The sequence below is a fragment of the Ornithodoros turicata genome, chromosome 1 (genome assembly GCF_037126465.1).
Source record: "Ornithodoros turicata isolate Travis chromosome 1, ASM3712646v1, whole genome shotgun sequence".
Taxonomy (NCBI): domain Eukaryota; kingdom Metazoa; phylum Arthropoda; class Arachnida; order Ixodida; family Argasidae; genus Ornithodoros; species Ornithodoros turicata.
Genome location: NC_088201.1, coordinates 94,094,790 through 94,102,668, shown reverse-complemented (window position 1 = coordinate 94,102,668; position 7,879 = coordinate 94,094,790).

Sequence of the window (7,879 nt, the reverse complement as noted above, 5' to 3'; positions counted from 1 at the left end):
GAAACTATGGAAGCGAGCGTCATTTTTAAAATGGCGTTTAGCTGTAAGATAGTGTGCGTCAACTTTGTTCTCTACAAAATTAATTCTCATGTGGCAAGGGTTGACCAATCTCTGGGACCCCTGGACCCGAAACCCAAGTTGCTCTTTTTCGCCGTTCGTTGGCAGCACCGTCCATGTTCCGGCAATCTTCAAAATATTTATACGTAAAAAATATGCCGAATTGAGAAGTAATGCTTTCTGTGTGTTATCAAACAATGATGTTGTGCACGATAGTGCACTGTAAAAAAACTACTGTAAAATTTACGTATATTTTAATGGCAGCTATGTTGCCGGACTTTTCCCGTTAAAATTACGGCCACTTCGGAAGAAGTACTGCCGTTAAATTTACAGTAATTTTGATGTAACCAGAATGCTGTTTTTTTCCCGTGAAAATTACGGTGTGTTACAAAAAATGCAGCCGTAAAATTTACAGGGATTTTAATGGCAGCTATGTTGCCGGCTCTTTCCCGTAATTTTCACGGCCACCTGAGAGAGTCGGCTTTTGTTTGAAGTGTGGAGTGCATTAATTCCCACAAATTTGGGAACAGCACCGGAGGATGTGTAATTGTGTTTGTCTTCCTTTTATGGAATTGCAAGTCATGCAGTAATATGTGACACAAGTCATAGAGTACAGGACTGAGCATTTATTGTACATACAGAGAAATGGTGAAAAATCTGACATCTGTTGAATCTGCAGCGATCAAAAAACATCTTGGAGTTGCAAAGTATATTAAGTGTATCTGGTTACCAAGTAAAACGTTCCCTTACACTTGTGCTGTTTTCGACACAATCCCCAGAACTTCTTCATAGGTTCTGGCTTTGTTCCTCAGCTTGCTTCCCCTGCAGGGCTGATCCACAGTATACTCCTGTAAGAAAGAAAATGCAGGATATGTAGTACGACAGTTACTACCATTCGAATGCAGGTCCACGTGCACACACTTCTTCACATTACACATTCAGTATGGTGGCACTATAGTACAGACACCTTTATGGTGCTGGCTGAGTACTTTCCAATACAAGCGAAGAAATATCTTAAGGTCTTATACTGGTCATAAAGACCTTCACTCATACTGGGATAGTACTTATATCGATTTAAATATTGTTAGATATTGATGATTTCATGTGGAGTGACTGTGTGAAGACGCAATGATCTTACAGTGTTTGTCATTATAGATGTGGCCTAAAATTGTTGAAACGAAGAATATGTTTGGTTATGAAATAAGCACGCTTCACTTGTATAATCACAAATGTCACTGAGATTATTCCAGGAAATACATGCCAAGCAATTCAACAGGTAGTTCCAATCACAAAATACGTTTTAAATGAAAGAATCAGCGATGCCATCAGTGAAGCAAGTACAAATTTTTACTTTTGATGACTAGTGACACGGTTGATGTATGCAGGAATGCGATGGTTAGTTTATGGCAAATCACTGCACTAATCTCACCATGCACCAGAGAATTACGTGCTTGTGTTTTGTTATAAAATATGTACCACATAAATTTGCTGCACCCTAATGTCCTTCATACTGACACATGCACGTCCCGCACCTGTACTACTCATAACCGAAAAAAAAAAAGGGGGAGAGAAAGCACACAATTTCCATGTTGAATCTAACACTGATTTCTTTGTTCCGCACACATATCATGATTAGAGCTACCTCCCCGTTTGCCTCGCATCCATTTTACCCACTAATCATTTTAAAACAGCACACTGCAATTATGTCACACCCGTATAACATTTTGTGGTCAAAATGGGCTTTCTGTACCACTCAGTTTTTAGACTATAGTCATAACAACGAAACAACTTTGTAATGCTTCTTGCATTCTGGATGAATAAATACTATGGAGAGCAGAGCACAGCACCGCAGCGCACCAGCGTACAGAGGGCACCACACTTTCTTACTGCTAGGGAGAAACGGAAGCTGGGTGATTTCACGCAGGATCAGGCAGGGTGGTCTGGTCAGCCTTTCCAATTTTTTCTTTCAAACATATATTAAAGCCTCGTCCCTAGGAAGCATACTGGCACTGAAGGTAGTTATAATTGGTGGTTATTTTTCAATGAATTATCATTCAGATGGGGGCATTCGACCATTGCACTTCGTACGCAGTTCAACGCCACATATCTTCATATCTACTTGACATATTCAGCTGAATTTGTTTTCAAGTGTTGTGTCAGGTGGGCAGCACTGCGTCCTATGCTCTGAGAATCCTAAGGTTTGCCTCTGAGGAGATAAAAAAATCCCAAAGTTGCCTCATATGTAAAATATGATACGTTTTGAGAACCTCACAACTCGGCCCCCACTTGTGATGCTTGAAAATTATCTACATCATTTTGTTCGTTTCGAAATGACCCTTCTCCGCATAGCGAGTACATTGTATCGCGAATTGCATCCCAACGGTCTTTTTGTGAATGGTATCTACGGAAAATGCGTATACTCGACATTGCACATACCATATATTCCCACTCGTAAACTCACAAACGTTCTTCATGACGACTCAAAACAGCACATATAAAAAATTGCTTCAGACATGGTCGAAATTACGTTGCGAATGACATTGAGTTACGAACGTAACTTCGACCATCCCTGAAGGAAATTTTTGTGTGTGCTGTTTTGAGTCTTCTCGGAGAATGTTTGTGAGTAAAATGAACGATGTCATGAGTGGGAATATATGGGATACACGCTGTCGAATTTACGCATTTCTCGTAGAATCCTTCATAAAAGGACTGTTAGGGCCGTTGCCGTAATTCACAATGCAATGTACTTGTTATGCGAGGAAAGGGCATTTCGAGACGAACACAATGATGTGGATTATTTTCCGGTATGACAAATGGGGGACGAGTTATGAGGTTCCCAAAACGTGCCATATTTTACAAATGAAGCAACTTTGCGATTTTTTGCTCATCAAAGATGCACCTTCTTACAATCTGCAGAACTTCGTATGCAGTGCTACCCATCCCAGACAATACACGGATAACAAATTCAGCTAAATATGTCAAATAGTTACGAAGATACTTGGCGTCAAACTGCATAGAAAGCGCAATGGTCGAAATGCCCACATCTGAATGATAGTACATTAAAAAATAACCACCAATTATTTTCAACTACTTTCAGCGCCAATATACCTCCTAGGGACAAGGCTTTAAAATATGTTTGAAAGAAAAAAATGAAGAGGTCGACCGGACCACCCTGTCTGATCCGGCGTGGTCACCCAGCTTTCATATATTAAGATATGGAGCTACACGTACTAGCCAGCCACCAGTAGCTTTACTCAATGACTTTGTTTCCGACAAAAAATAAGGAGAGGGACACCGAACCTTATCCGCCATGCTATGCACTTATTGCCGCAAATTCTAAGTCGGTAAGAAGGCACAATTTCAACTGCAAAGGAATGCTAATGTTCAAGGGTGGACAAGCAGCATGCCAACCCAACAAAATACCCTAATTCCATGTGAACTTATAAGGGACACCAGCTCCTTATGTTCTACCTTTCGAGACATTGGTGTGACATTTAAGTTATGAACACAACAAGCATGTGTTACAGTCACTAAAGAACAGCAGTACAAATGGCTAAATGAAATAAGCCGGAATAATATCAGTTTCTAGTTGAAATGTGCTCCTGCAGGGTGAAGGATTGAAATGATAAAGTGATGCAATGCTGATTGATGATAATAACTGAAATACTCACTCAGCGTCACGAGAAACCATGCAAAAGAGATGCCCCCTCCTGGATCTTCTTACAGAAAGTGATCCAAGGCGAAGGGTGTCTTGGATGCCTTTCCACACGACTCTGCTGGAACAGATTGGAACCAAACAAATTATGCAGGGTCAAGAACACGTTAAACATGTTCAACAATCACGACATCGTTCAAGTAACACCACATTAACAAGACATACGCATATGAAGCACATGATATGTCATATACGCATGTCCTTAGATCTTTTCACCTAGAATACAAAATTTACAGCAGAGCGGTTTAGCATTCAGTATCTTGAAGCACTGAAATAGGACAAAGAAGTAAATCTAACACATCAGCAAGATAATTTACCTCCAGGTTACATCAGTAGGCATATGCGCACGAAGCTTGCTCAGCTTCTTTTAGCCGGCAGCAGCTTCAAGTAACGGTGACTAGAAATAGTACACAGGATCATTTCCTTTTTCGCGTGCAATAAGGCGAAAGTACGTGTCTTCTGGGAGTACCCCAGGCAAAAATTTTTTTAACTGGTACCAGTTGAACTGTGTTATCGAACAGGGACCAGTGCAACCGGTTCCAGCTCAACTGGTACCAGTTGGGACAACTGGTCCCTGTTCGATAACACAGTTCACCCAGTCCCAGTTGCAACTGGTCCCAGCTGAGACTGGGACCAGAAATCAGTTGGGCCAACTGGTACCAGTTGTGACTAGGACCAGCCAGAAACCAGTTGGCCCAACTGGTTTCTGGCCAGTCCCAATCTGAACTGGTTTCTAACTGGTCGCAGTCTCGACTGGAGCTGGTTGCAAACCTAATTGTTGAACTGGGACCAGTTGAAGTGGCTTGACTTACAGTGGCCTGCTCGGACAGAGGCTAGCTGGTAGGCAACCAGTGCCACTTTGCAGGATCGCTGTTCCCAGCAACGACAGATCCAAAGAACTGCAATGCAAAATTACATTTTATTTGTAATCAAACATTGCACATATTCTAATGTACATGTAGCATAACTATAATGTAATTAAACAAAAGCAGTAGAGGAACTACAGAGTTATATGGAATAGATAATATTTCATGGCTGATGGGTCCCTTGCTCGACTACCTTGTGGTCATCTTGAATCATTCAACAAAGTATGTGAGATGTTCTTAATAGCACACGATGGATGGACATTTTCCTTTGAGCCCAAGCAGCTTAAGGTTTCTGGAAAGTTGAAAAGGCACAAGATGTATTCAATAAATGTGTAAATATGTATGTATGTATGTATAGGTAAATATGTATTCAATTGCAACATGTAATTAGAGTGTGCAGTTAATTTGAGCAGTCGTGGCCCCAAAGAGCACGCAAATCTCTCAACATTTCTGTTGTGGAGTAGTTGGACATATCAACTAAGAGATTCGCCGGCTTTCGGGGGCAATGAGTACTACTCATTGCCCCCGAAAGCCGGCGAAGCTCTTAGTTCTACGCTAGTTCGTGAACACCCGTGGTGTGAAGGATCTAAAACACGAGCATGAACGAAGAAATACAAAGACAAAACACGAGAATGAAACAAGTTGCTGGTAACGTTAACTAGCTACTCGTACATGTTACTCGTAAAACGGCATGCACTTACAGGTGCCACGAACCTGACGCGGAACAAAGAGAAGGGGTTCTAGTAGAAGTAATATTTCTAAATGGTGCACAAGAGAAAAGCACTTCAGCATAGTACTCACGATAAAGCGGTATCCACAGTTGTAGTCCAGCTGTAATCCTATAACACCCGCCCGCCCGGCCGCTGGCGCTCATTGTACTGTCGCGCTGTCGTAACTTACAGACAAATCCTTTCCATTATAAAACCAACGCCTGTGTCACACATCACGCTAATAACGAGCAAAAAAGCGTTGTACAGGCAAGCCGCTACAAGCGACCGTTGCACAGTGAACGCATCATTCATCACGGGAGCAGGAACGCACAAAATACAAATATAAGAATTCCAAAATAACATCCGTTAATGCTAATGAAGTTTTCCAAAAATTGAAATAAGATTTTTTCTACTAATAAAATTACTTTAACTTCGCCTTGCAATCTTTATATTAACATGTCATGGCACTGAAACCGAAACTTCCCCCAAACAGGTAAACTGGTCCAGTTCGAACTGGCACCACCTCACTTCCAGTTGCTCACCAGACCAACTTCAACTGGTACCATCTAATGAAATACAATGCATACCAACACTGTGCCACCATATGCATGTATACATGTACAGCAATCAGCCATTTATTAAAATTCACTGTTCCCAGCAAGCGTAGCACAATGTCAGATACTGGAATCCAATGTGAAAGTGTGGCAGACTACCGTAATATCTACAGTCATTTGACCGTAATCAGGATTACGGGCACACTACTGTCTTATTTACGTGATAACAGTCATAATAACGGCATATTTCATTGGTGCCGTATTAATTACACTACTTCGACCGTATTTCCAATTGCAGTAGCATACCTGTTCTTTTTACGGCAAAAAATAGATTTTGACCGTAAAATTTACGGCAATTTTTTACAGTGTGGGCAAAAATATGGGGGTTATTTTTCACTTTTCAGTCCCTTTAAAATCTGCCACACTTAGCATGATATTCCTGCAATTCGCTAAAGAACGTAGCAAGAGTGCCAAGAATTAGATCTCGCAAGTTCTGTGATGGTTCTGGGACTTGTATCTCTTATAGGTGAACGTTAATTATTGTCGGACAACTGTCATCATCCTGCTTTCGAGGCCAGCACCATCATTCGGCACTCCGTTTGCCGAAACCTTGCCAAAATTCATTGATCTGTGTGGTAATTTTGCATGAAATTAGAATGCCAATTAAACTGTTCCTAGAATTTTCACAAAACTGTACACTTTAGAAGTTGTGTTTGCATAAATTGACACCAGAATGAACCAAGACTGCACACCAGGCTTTAGAGAAATTCTGCTATCAATGAATGACAATGTTATATTCCAGTATGACAAAAAGGCACTGAACATCATAGTCTAAGAAGGTACCTTACATATAAAAAGAGCATGGAAAAATACACATTTCTAGTCAAAGCAGTAACTGTACAAAACTATGTGAAAATAAATTCCCACTCAAGAAAGTGTTCACGATGCACCACAACTGACAGCTTGAGTGAAAATGGTATGTGATAGAAATCCCAGAATAACTCCTTCAGATTCCTTCTATAACAAGGTCCTGACGGAGTGCACACATGTAAAACTTGCCGTCAATGTCAAAAAACATGCATTTTTGTAGCCCCAAATGGGGGACCGACACTACATCACCAACAGCCTCTACCTCTAATAATGTGTCAACAGTAAGCTCATTATTCAACGATGACAGTACATTGCGAACAACTCTAAATGGTTTTATGCTCAAGCTCACAGACTGTTCACACTCGCAATGGCGAACATGCGTCGAATCATTGCACGACGCTACCATTCTGTTGATGCGACCCAAGGTACTGCCATTTTTTATGTACGAGTTGTGACGACGGGACCTGTCAAGAACGTCCACGCAGAACTTGAACGAACCAGAAGACATCTTCTTAAATACAGTACTGCTCCCACCTCGCGATTATCTGCTAAACAACACAACACTTCCACAACTACGGGCAAACTTATATCTTTTGTGCACCTTTGTTAAGTCAATGAAAATATCTTTGACGGCATCAGATGACAAAGTTTCTGAAGATAACCCTCGCAGGAGCTGACACATCATGTACTTTCGTGATACTTGATGTGCAACGTGACGTGTACCTTGTATCAACCTTAGCAGTTTGCCGTTCGTGCCCTCAAATGCAAAAGCAAAAAAATTCCAAAGTGGTCTCCAGTTGTTTACACTGTATACCATGTTGATCAGTACGTGTGCGTTATAAGTCATTCGCCTCCTCCCATACAAAGACTGGTACTTCCTTTGAAAGTTAACCATTTCTATTCTTACAACACGCAGTTTATGAAGAGGTACGGTCTCTCCTAGAAGTACGTGCATCAGCTGAACAAATTTCATCCAGTTGTTAAAATACCTGCGTGGTAAGATGCCATTCAAAACAAATGGAGAAAAAAATAACAGGAAGTTTCCACATTCAGTGGCTTTCCAGAACTTCCACTGTGCTACTGAACGTGCAAGGCGAGATATTTCCC